We start from the raw sequence: 12,911 nt of genomic DNA on the forward strand, positions 1-12,911 counted from the left end.
CCGTCTCTCTCCGGGAACACTTTTGTGGCTTCTGAGCTTCCACTGACAGTGGTGCAGTGGAAAAGAAGACACGGTGGTAGCTCTTCAGGATAACATGCTGATAACATGACAAACATGGAAACAGCTCTTTGGGGAACTATTAAATCCCTGTGTGTGTTAGCGAGTTTACTCTAAGTCATCATTGCAGATCAAACACAAAGCTACAAACAAGTCCATGTGAATTGAAACTCAAAGCAAGGCTTCTTTATGTTGAATAATACAACTGCCACTAGTGCTACTGAAACCTACAGAGAATAAACCCCTGAAGCTCCCTCTGCCTTTATGAAGTTTTACAGTGACTTTCAACACAGTGTTTATCTGTCTTTACTATTTTGCTTCACTCTCATTGCTCTCATAGCGTTGTTTATGACCACAGCAGGCAGCTGTTTTCAGAGAAAAAGCCATAAACACTCACTGAACACTACCTGTCAGCATCAAACAGCAGACAGACACAGAGGCTAGCTGGCATTTAGCAGCTAAAAAGACAGACATTTCCCTCAGGAGTTGGTGGAGACCAAAACAGAGCTACAATGACCAATATTAAGGTAGGCAGAAATAGGTCTCAATGTTGCTCCATATTCATGCAGGATGAGTGAATTATAACCATTTGCTAAAATATTTACTGTATCAATTATATATGGTAATAATATGCCTGTGTTGTGTTTATAGGTAATTTTGCTGCTCCCAAGTTTTCAATAAGTCCAGCTTTAAAGAGAAATACTGAAGTATTAATAGCGAAATACAGTTAAACATTTAAACATTTAAATTAAAAATATTCATTATGCAGAATCACCCCTTTTTGTGTGCTACATTTATATGCATTTGCATAGCCTTAGTTAAGATAGTGTCTTTTCCAAATTAATCTAATTGTAACTGCTTCTTATACTGTTGGGTTGTTTAGTCGATAGCAGCGCATGCTTTGTGTAAAATGTTCATGTAAAATACTGACAAATAAATTAATCTGATCAGTACCTTTAGCTGTCAACTAAATGTAGTTGAATCAACAGTACAGTTTGTTGGTTTAAAATGTATAGGAGTTATAAAATAACATAAAAAGAACATATTGAAGGAAAGTACCGGTATCTTAAAATTGTACCTCCCACCACTGCACATTAATTATTATGTGTATTCATTTCATTTATAAATTAAATAACAACTTTGTTAAAGGCTTCTTAAAACAATATCCCATTCAAAATAAGCACAATCAGTTTTGCAGATTAATGTTTTTTAATGACTTTATTTTATCGATTTGCGGGCATCCTGCTGATAGACTGTTTGACAGATCTTGATGAGTGTAACTGACAGCCTCTGGACTTCATATTCCTAAAGCATGAGGAAGTCAATAAGTGCCTACATATATGTGCCAGTTATCGGACAGGCATAAATGATGACATCAACAGCACGCAAGTAATTGCTTGCTCAGATTAGATTCAGAGGTGTCGCGTTTGGGGACAAGGCCACCAATACATCTTAGGCCATTTGTTTGGTCTCCTGGACAAGTGAGAAGTCAATCCACAATCCGATTCTGCTGGTGGATTTCCTCTATGAATGACAGTTCCATCAATTGTATGGCTCTGACCTTACCAGCCTTCAGTTGTTGTCACAGAGTCAGGGCATGCATGTATGACCGAGTGTCATCTGTCTTCTTTATTACTCTTGGTATTGCTTAATTAATTCCACAGCATGATTGAATGGTGAAGGTTCAAGTGATTAATTTAAAGGTCAACTGGTATTACTGGAGAGTGTCATGTAATCCTTTATAGGAATTTAAGCAAACCAAAGTACATGAGTTTTTCTGCTGCTGGGAGGCAGGCCCAGCTATTCCGCTCCTGTAGCGCCAACTACCAGTCAAATACAAACTTTGCCCTTTTTTGGTGCAAGTGGCTTTTCAGCACTGTCCTATTTCCCCGTGAGTAAAGACTGTGACCTTTAATTAGTTCTAAGCAAAATTTGGTTTAGATTTTGACACAAGACAGACTTTGGGCCTTCTGACACCTCTAATAAGCTCAGTGGTAGCTGCCAGAGCCAAAAAGAGAGTATTAATTTGTAACTATGAAAATCTATATCTGCTACACGTAAAAGTCAAGATTTAAAAATTGTATCTGTGTAACTGATATATTTCCAATTGGAACAGGATGGGGCATAACAACCTGGTCTCACGACAGTTCGGGAAATGGTCACGCTATTTTGATCTATTGAATCATCAACAGGGACACGATTTTTGCGGAAATTAAACGCCACATGCCGGTGACAACAACAGGATGGACCACTGCACGGGGGATGCGCTATAACAACGGGACGGTTGTGGTTAGGAGAAGAAGAATGCGGAAAGGAACTGCCACACGCGGGAAGCAATCCCCGGTCTCAGGGGTGAAAGTCCTGTGTTGTTGGACCCATCCACCACCCCAACGTCCTCACGCGGATTTTCGGCTTTTCAGTAAAACTCGCTACCGTGACCGTGCTGTTATCACGACAAAAAAGATGAGAAAATTGTGTCCCTGTACACAATTCAATAGATTAAACAATGTCACCATTTCAAGAACTGCCATGAGACTGGGCTGGGCATAATGCAGGGAGGGAGCATCTGAGAGTATACCGTCAAGGAAATTAGAGCATTAAAGAAACTTTTATTGAAGGGGAGGGATGTTGTCAGTTGATAGCATGTCTCTGTCTGTGGTCTTGCAGCTGTCCAAGCGGACATGACCAAACAAATTGACAAGGTTAACACATCCGTCACCACTGGCCGAGTGGCGAGGCAGAAAAAGCAAAAGTTCTGGACCCAAAATGCACAACACAACAGGGAAGATGCAGGTGAAAAATTTATTAAAGCAGAACACAATCTAGGCTTACGTGGGTCTTAAAGAATCCAAATGAGGAAGCAATTACCAAGATAATTCCTGGACCCCACACTGTCAACAAAAAGGTCCAACACAAGGGGAACGTGGAAAGCAAGAATGAGAACTAGCAGGTACACTCGACAACAACGGTGACATGAAAAGTACTGAAAGGAACAGAGAACAATAAATACAGGAGTAAATGAGCAGGGAGGGAGCAAACAGATGAAAAGCATTAGGGACAAATCAGATTGAAACAGGATACAAAACTAAGACACATGAAACCAAACACTACAAAGTAATACAGGAAGTAAACAAAGCGGAACATACTTGCAAGATGAGTACAGGAAAAACAGAACAAATAACAAGGAAACAGCAATGACTCAAAACACAGAGCAAGAGTTAAAATAAAACATGAAACATGATAACCGGAACCCTAAACCCTAATAATATCTGAGATTCTTTGACAAAAAATGAAAGCAAACTTACATTTGCTAATATTATTCTATTATTTAATTAATCAAATCATGTTTTATTTGAGACTACATGTGCTAATCCAGATATCTAAGTAACTCTGATTCTACATGAATGAATATAATGCACCCAAAGAAATTGAGCAATTTTAAAAGGCTTAGCCAATTTACCCACAATATATCATCAGATTTAACTTAAGATTTAAATCTGCCAGGCTTCATAGTCATTTGTTGCCTTGATAATTTATTGTCTGTGCACGCAATGTTAAGAACTTGTCATTTAGGCGAAATCAACAAAGAAGTTTAGAAAGGATTTGCACATTTCTTTCACACATGAGTGTGCGAGTCTGCCCATAAAGAGGTTTTGTGATCCCAAACTGAAACAAACTTCTAGTTTCTCACAAAAAATAAATAGATATTATTGAAATTAAAAATGGGTCTTAAAATTGATAATGAAATCCTGATAGTGAGTAATTGGGAGCAGGAGTTCCTGTTTTCAGTAGAGCGTTTTTGTCCAGTGAACATGCTCTGCCTTCTAATTTACTCATTTAGATCTGAGTGTGAGGGATTTCTGCCTTCTTTATTTAATTAAATATGTATCAGTGTAGTCTTAATCTTGTTCCTGAGTTATCTCTCTAAAATGTATTATCGACGTTTTAGAAAGATAGTTACATTGTGCTTTTTTGCTTTTTTCCTTTCTTTTATTGTGTTATATCTTTTTTTGTGCATGTAATAGGTTTACAAAGGGAAAAAGCCCAAAGTCCACCCCAAAGGGACTTACATTCTCCAACAGAAAACACTGTTCACCAACTGCTCTAAATACATTTATGAACCTGAAAATGAGCATACTATGAGCACTTTGACTTAAAGGATCTGTGTGCAGGATTTAAAGGGGATCTATCGGGGTAGGAGTACATAACTTTCATTTCTTCCTACTCCTTTTTGCATGTGTAAATAGAGGTTTTTAAGCACTGGAAATATGTTTTGTTTTATTGACATGTTCAAAATAAAGAAATCAATCAATCAATCAATCAATTGGCAGAAAGGGAATATAATATGCATAACTATTTTTTCAATAGTGCATAATCCCAACTAAATATCAGTGTGTTTTTATTTAGCATGAGCCCTTAATCTCTACATGGGGAGTTGGTTGTCACTCCCCGATGTAAGTCGAGTGCAGATTTGAGCCGCGCATGAGTGAAGATGTGAGTTGCGCATGCGTCACTTTGCAACAATTGACCTACAAGATGCTAAAGAGAGATTTCTGGAATGTCAATACAGTAAAAATAGACCTACTGAACCAAGTTCCTTCACTACTGGCTACAAGCAATCAAACCACCATAGATTGCTAAAACATTTTCGAAACGATTCCCATCTTCTGTTATTGTTTGTAATGAGAAAAGTTTGTTATTTCATCGATTTCACAAATTTCAGTATGATACGTTATGCCTTAAACCGTTTACATCTGAGCATGCGCAACTCAAATCTGCACTCGACTTATATCGTGGAGTGACATGGGTCCTTGGCTACAGAGCCGGCCATGTTTCACCGCCATGTTTTTACAGAAGCCCAAAGTGGACAAACCAAACACTTGCTCTAGAGAGAGCCTTTCATGTTTATATGTTACGCACAGGCCAATAAATGCCACTATATCCTTCACACTGCTCCTTTAAATTAGCGCTTCTTTGTGTCATCTGCCAGGGGGTTTGTTCAACGTTTTTAGATTCATTTGTTTAAATTATAGAGATATAAAAAAGGATTTAAAAAAAAAAATGTCTAATATCTTTCTAATGCAGTTTGTGTATTATAGATCGTTGTTTTACATAACTATAATTGTTGTTCTTTCGCATAACTATAATTTTTCAAAGGGACAGACACAAGGGCGTCCTTGGTATACTCAGTACTTTGGAAGGAGCCCCTATGTGAAAATAAATTGATAACCTCTGCTTTAAGACATACAATTCTAAAAACATTTGAATTCAGAGTAGTTTTTTGTTTTTGATATGATCATATTAATCTGTTCACTTTAATATTCAGTCTTGCTAAAACCCAACTGAAAACCTCACAGTGTGAATTTGTACTTTCTAAACTGTGTGCAAGTGCTCTGCTTCCTGAATTTACAAATAAAATATTCTGCTGTCAAGCGTAAACACACTGTACAATGGAACTCAGTTCTTCTGCAAAATGACATTCCTCGGTTAACACTTGTTAGTCTACATGCTCCGCGACGCCTTCAAGGTTATTCTTTGAAACTGGCGGCACTCCAAAATTCTTCAGCATTCCTTTCTATGTCACAAACTTTTGATGGATGATGCTACTCCTCGCGAGGGTTGAGGCTGTCTACCCCCTAAGGCAAGGATAACTGATGGGCAGTGGGTGCTTCCACTCAATACTCGCTGCCCTTGATTAGTATGTCTATTGATTCTATATCAGTGATTATGTAAAAGATGTACACCCATAATTCATACTGATGAATAGGCTGTATATTCAATATTGGAATTAGAACTTTGGCCTCCTACATGGGTCGCGCTGAGAGGGCTGTGCTTTGAATGCAATGACAAGCTTACTCAGTGTTGAAGTTTCCACCACGCAATTACATGACCAGGGATGTCAAGAAGAGACAGCTCTCAAGAGAAACGTTCTTGGATGTGGAGCTTGCCATGAAACATATCATGTTTTGCATGGGGGTTCAAATTCACTTAGCCTACATACAGTATATAGCTTCTCCTCAGTGTCAGACACACTCATACTGTATTTTTCTAAGCATATAGGAGTAAGAATTTCTGATGTCACCAGAGTAGGCTTTAAAGCCTTGAGGGGAAACACGAATACGGTACCTCATTTAAATGCAAATAAATCCTCTAGACTCCCCTCAGCTGTGATAATGTGGAGTGAGTATATTGACTTAGTTAATGAGGTGTAAATAGCTAATGCGTGTACTCCAGCTTTTTGGTTTTTATCTGCAGTACACTATCAAGATATCAGTGTTAACAGGACCTGCTGTAAGGTGGCATAACATACTTAGGATTTAATGTTTACCTCTTTTCAAGACATGTAACCAAGGTCCAATATTAACTTTTTTGTCCACCAGTCAAATGGATTGTGAATGTTCAAATCTGACCAGCCACTCAATATATCACCATTGTTTTTTTGGCTGGTGAATGAAGCAAATCTACAAGCCACTAGGGATGGGGGGATATTTTCTGTGGCAATACTGTATCGATACACAGATGCCAGTTATCGATCTATTATTATATGTGTTGGTCAATTGGTCTGCTTGACAATTCCATTTTGCAGCAATACAATTGAAGTGAGATGAACAAACAGAGAAATGTATCTTTTTTTAGATAAAACAGATGTTGAAAAAGGGCCTCCTTTGGGGACATAATTCGAAATTTGGGAGAAATTAGTATTAGGAAAAAAGGTAATAACTTGCAATATATCGCAGAATATAGCAAAATGGGTGAAATCGCTATAATATGAATCGTGACATAAGCATCGTGATTATATCATATCATAAGGCCTCTGGTTATTCCCACACCTACCAGCCACGTGCATACATATTTTACCAGCATTTGACTAGTAGGTGGTGCTAATTTTGGACCCGGTTTGTAACCATCCAGACCTACAAATATTAACCTTTATATTATTAACCTTTTGTGAAAGTACCGATGTGAAAGTGAATAAGGCTCAGCTGTTTAGCCACCTTCCACTTGAAGACAAAGAGCATCCTTAAGGAGTCGCAGGTTGTAATGAATCTATGGTCACGGTTGGACAGGTTTGTTGAAGTATGATAAGTTGTGCTGGCATTTGGAAAGCTCATATGTCTGGGATGTGATCATCACCCTAATCTGGATCATTGTTTGTAATGCAAGCCCAGGTTTACAATAATGAATGCTAATGGATCTAGATGGGGCATCACGTTTACTTGTTCTGAGGCTATTAATCACTGTTAGCCGCTTCCCTTTTGATAATGACACAGAAGCTTCAATGTAAGCTGCAGAACATTTCTTTAATGGAAATTTGAAAGGAGTTATATTCACTGCTGTCCCTTTATGTGAACATTTTAATGGATATTTTATTTGAGATGTCCCTTGCAGGCAAACTGTATGCCTTAATGCTTTCTTTTGAACTCAAAGTGAACATGTGCACAGCTGTGTGCACTCTAAAAAGCATGCCTTTGGTGAAGCCCCCCCACAATGTCCGCCATGCATCTGAAGGCATTGGCTATAGCATCGAGCCCCTTTCACAACGATGCTTCTTTTGCTTTTTTTCTGCTGTTTTAAAGTGGGTGGCTGGGGAGGTGGAGGTGAGTTTTGGATTGTACCAGTATTGCAACATGCTTTCAGCACGGGCCAGGCCACGTCTATGGATCTGGATTTGGACAATCAGTGGCTTTAGTGAAGTGCACATCGCCATTTCACGAATCACAACAGCTTTGATCTCAGCCAAAAATAATGCCAAAAAGACTGTTTTTGGGAATCCATTCAGTACCTTAGATGTCTCTTGCTCTTGTTCACTTTGTTCTATAGGCTTGTATTTTGGGGAGGCTTGGGTGCTTTTATCTAACCTTCTATCGTGCCTTCAGATGAAAGTAAGTGGTGGAGCTACTCAAAAAGAGGCTTCTATTGCCATTTTGTTTTGACAAAGAAAAAAAAAAGATTTTGTCAATTCAAGTCATGTTTGGATAGGAAAAGACTGTCTTTCTATTTGTTGCCTCTTACTTGGACTTTCAAGAGTGGAAACGGACTGATGTACAGCCAAAATAATTTGTGTAACTAAAGGTGCAGAGGTGAAAGAAAAAGTAGAGCAGATATTTTAGCTCCAAGCTCTCATCAGTGATCTCTGATAAGAAACACCAACTAGAGATCAAGCCAACTGACAACAGGGAAGTCAATTAGCCTTGCTACATTAATTACCTTTGAGTGACAGTCGAGAGATAGCCAGACGGCCAGCGGTCCTTTAAAAAGCAACTGAAAAGTAGCAATTTGTAAAATATGACTAGCTATAAAAAATGAATGGCCTAATTTTAGCACGGGGGCAAGATAGAATGCCACACACGTCATAAACCTACAAGAAAGCACCTTAAATTCAGATCAGACATCTTTGCTCTGTCTTTCCTTTTTATGCACTTTTATGAGTTGGTCACCACCCTGCCAGCGCCGGGCAACTTTTTCACAGCCCAGAAAATATAATTTGGAGGGACAGTGATTTGCAGAGTAAAAATGACTGTTGACAGGGAATTTGTCATCCTATCTATGCACTGTGCTTAGATGCTCACTTATTCTGATGTGGAGATGGCGTGTTGTTTTTCCAGGAAGGAGCAGGGACAAACAAATTCATAAATCAAGTGAGTGAATTTACGTGTTATGAGCAGTGTAATCCTGCACTTCTTTTCCCACTTTGACAGTATGTAAATAATTCACACTTGAGATACTGAACACAAAGAACAGATCTATGATGTAGTGAAGGCATTACGGAAACCTATTCGTAAACCTATTTATTTTTCACTTTGGAGCCTTTGAATGACTAATTATGGACATGGCCAGGATGGAAAATTTAGAAAGATTGGACAGTTTTATGTATCTGCTTAGTGCAGAAACAATAAACAAACAAGAGTGCTTTCACACGTGCCATCAATATTCTGGTTTCAGATTGCTAATAGAAATACGAAGGATAGTAATCAGATTTTTGAAAGGTAGGAAAAGAAAAACAGGTGATGCTTATTGAGCAAACACATCAGTCCAAACTCTCAAGAAAATATGATGCAGTCTGTTCAATTTCAATGAAACAGAAAGGTCTTGAGTCATTTATGTCTTAAAACTTAAAGGTCCTATGACATGCTGCTTTTTGGATGTTTTTTTATATAGGCCTTAGTGGTCCCCTAATACCATATCTGAAGTCTCTGTCCAAAATTTCAGAGCAGAATTACATTCACTAGAGCCAGTCCCACAATGAGCTTTCCTTAGGTTCTATTTCGTATAGGCTTCGCCCTCTAAGGGCTACGCTATTGGGTTTATCCCTTCGCGCATGCGCAGTCGTGAAGATTTTCTTTCCCGCCCTAGCGTCCAGCTCGGGCCTCAACTACGTCCGCATTTACTGCATATATACAGAGCGGACCCGTTGTTCGACTCCCAAAACATCAGCTTTTTCTTCAACTAATGTTCTAGGAGCAGGTGGCCCGGACCTTAGAGGGCTACGCCTATACTAATAGAATCTGGAGTTACCAAAGTAACTAACGTTCTATTTCGTATAGGCTTCGCCCTCTAGGCTACGCTATTGGGTTAGGGCGAAGCTGATGTAGTCATGCCACCTGCGGCACAAGGTCCACAAGCCGAACATACACCACTTGCCCCAGCAACAATGTACAGAGGCTAGTCAAGTCATTCTTCTGACAAAGCCTGCCTGCCAATGGCGTGGCCGGAAAGGTTCATGTGCCCCAATATGATGCTAGTCAATGATTAATGGGAATGCGTGATTGATCTGTCGCGCATCAACGGAGACATGATTACCTCCGTGCGTGCAACATGATTATGACAATGTATGGATAAAAACTGTGTCTCCCAAGAAATACCCCAGGTACAGAGAGGTGAGACAGCAGAGCAGGGTCATTCAGCATAGGTGTGAAGGAGATTGGCAACAATCAAGGCATCCGCTTTTTTTTTTTTTTTTTTTTTTTTTTTTTTGCACATATTATAGTATTAGTATATCTAAGGGCTACGCCTATACTAATAGAATCTGGAGTTACCAAAGTAACTAACGAATGCCATTTCTGTGTCCCATAGCTTTTGAGGAGGAGAAGGGGGGGGGGGCAAGGTGGGAGCTGGGGGTATGCCACTTGCTCATTTGAAAGCCATGATGTCTCTCTCTCATGGCGGGCCAAATTCTCTGGGCGGGCAAAGCAGAGAAAGGGGAGGTAACCTTGCTCTTTATGACCTCATAAGGGGAACGTTTCCAGATTGGCCCATCCAAGCTTTAATTTTCTCAAAGGCAGAGTAGGATACCCAGGGTTCGGTTTATACCTATTGCCATTTCTATCCACTGGGGGACCATAGGTAGGCTGGGGGAACTCATATTAATGTTAAAAAACCTCATAAAGTGAAATTTGTATGCCATGGGAAAAGTGAAATTTGTGAAAAGTGAAATTTTTATGCCATGGGAAAAGAAATATATATATATATATATTTCTTTTACAAATGATATATATAAAGTGATATTAAACTAAGATTTGAATACCTGTTCAAATTGGTGCCATATACTCACCTGCTGGGGAATCCTGTCTTAGCTACTTCCTCTAACTCACTTGTTTTCACTTAATTTCTTAAAGTTTGACTCTTCATTGTCAGACACCTACGCTCCTTCTACACAACCAGTCCTTAAGGAGCCCACAGCAACACAGTGACTCACTTTTTATTGCAGTTGGTGGGCAACTGGCAGTGGTGGAAGAAGTATTCATATCCTTTACTTAAAGTTACTATATGTAACTCTTTAATGTTTCTGAAACTGTATAATTTCTCATCTGATGATCATAAATGACAAATGAAAAAAACAATTTAAAAGGAACAATTTTCTGTCTGAGCAACTGTATGACTTCCCTGTAACACGAACTCTAATAAAACAGTGAACAATAAAGCACCGTAAAGAAAAGACCTATACGACAACAGGTGTGGTAAAAACCCTACAGCTTTAGTCCAAAGAGACCGCTGAAATCAACACAAACTGAAAGTTACATATAGCCGGTTTAATTAAAAGTAATAAACATACTCTGTTAACAGTAAAAGTCCTGCATTGAAAATGTTACTTAAGTAAAAGTATGCAAGTATCATCAGGGAAATGTACTTGCAGTACTACACGTAAAAGCACTTGATGCAGAAAATTCTTCCCATTTTTAAAACTGGAAACGATCAAAAAAGTTCTGCCAGTCAACTAAGTGTTTAATCTGCTAATCATGTCCGCTGTACTTGTAGGCCTATATGTTGTTTGGTAGTTTAGTTTATAAATTGTATAAAACATAATTTCCTAAACTACATGTGCTTTGTGTGCAAAAATCTCAATTGGTAAAATAACAAGTAACTAAAGCTGTCAAATGAATGTAGTCCGCTGAAATGTAGCGGAGTAGAAGTAGAAAATGGCATGAAAAGACCTTGAATAGTACCTCAGATTTGTATGGACTCAAACAAGTGTGTTTTTACATATTTTTAAATGTGTAGTAATCCATAATGTCCGCTGTGTGTGTTCACCGGGAGGGCATTCCAGCTGCCCAAGATGCTTTTCAGCTTCTGGCTAAACTAAGCTAAATCTTACTGCAGTTTATATACCAGCCACTAACATTACAAGAAATCTGGTGATTAAAAGATGATTAGAAGGTATTTTGGAAATAACACATGCTCTACATGTATGATCAATGAATGGAACAGGGTCAGTGGTCCTTCTCCTCGTTTTAAAAATGTTTTCACATAGATTAAATAAGTTTCTTTTCATCCAGTTGTTACATCCCTGAGGTAGACACATCAAAATGACCCTAAAGTGCCAAATCAGAGCCTTGATCTTTAGAAAAAATATTAGTAGTTGGTTTGTTAATAGGGCTTAAGTGTCTCAAATAGCTATTAGTTAAACTATGCTCGTGGGTTAAGAAGAGATTTATGTTAAAAGAAATAATTAAAGGTTTCTTCTTAATTGGCTTGTCCTGCAGCCAATATGACATATATTAACTGACCTTATAGTCCTCTTCATAAATCACTGAGTCCAATAATTTTACATTTAGATCACTTGGAGCTGAACTAATCAGTAATCTCATTTCAAAGTGGATTGGTTGCAGTTTTGCAAAGAGCAGGTCTGCAAAGGGAGCACTCGTGTCCGCAACGCTGCTCACAGTGACTTGAGAATATGCTGCTTATTATAGACCAAGGGTAATTAAGGTTAATTCATCCAATTAGGAGAATATGTATGGTTAAATTGGAGTCACCTCGCTCCATATATGAATTCACTGTAGTCTATTCTTCTGCTAAACGCATAATCATGAATGCACTTTGACCACAGCAGGCATTTTAAATATACAAACTTAATGCACAAAAAAGCTTAATAAATAGGAGCAAACAAATAAAAAAAAAAATTGAAATGTTGGTGTTTAAATTTTATTTGTATGTTTGTTTATTTCACACACATAAATACAAGTTGCATTGAAGAAATATAAAATACATGTGAGTGTGTGGTAGACACCTGTAATGTAAAAACCACACTGGAAAGGACATACCAAATTCAAAATGTGAAGACAAAATCCCCAGTGCATTTGAAGTAGTAAGCCGCCTACACATGAGAAGGGATTTGCTCTCTGCGCCCAGCTAGGTAGGGTGCAGAGGCAAGCACAGAGAGCAAGGTGCAGCGCAGGTATTTGGCATCAAGGGTCACAAGGAAGCTACTTCCTGTTGCTAGTTAACAACATACAGTTATCTCATTGGTTGCGCTTGAGGTGATATAATTTGAACTTTGAGCGCAGCGCAAACCGGTAAATTTGAGTGTTGCGCGATGCCACGGGTAGCAGCGCATAGTTGGGCACCCCCTCCCC

The 12,911-nt window shown here is 38.7% G+C and overlaps 1 protein-coding gene across 1 annotated transcript in view; it reads left to right on the forward strand.

Moving 5' to 3' along the window:
- The window catches only part of cntn4 (contactin 4), a 167,582-nt gene that overhangs the window by 53,891 nt on the left and 100,780 nt on the right, over positions 1-12,911 (forward strand). The window lies entirely within an intron of this gene.

The sequence above is a fragment of the Etheostoma spectabile genome, chromosome 4 (genome assembly GCF_008692095.1).
Source record: "Etheostoma spectabile isolate EspeVRDwgs_2016 chromosome 4, UIUC_Espe_1.0, whole genome shotgun sequence".
Lineage (NCBI taxonomy): Eukaryota > Metazoa > Chordata > Actinopteri > Perciformes > Percidae > Etheostoma > Etheostoma spectabile.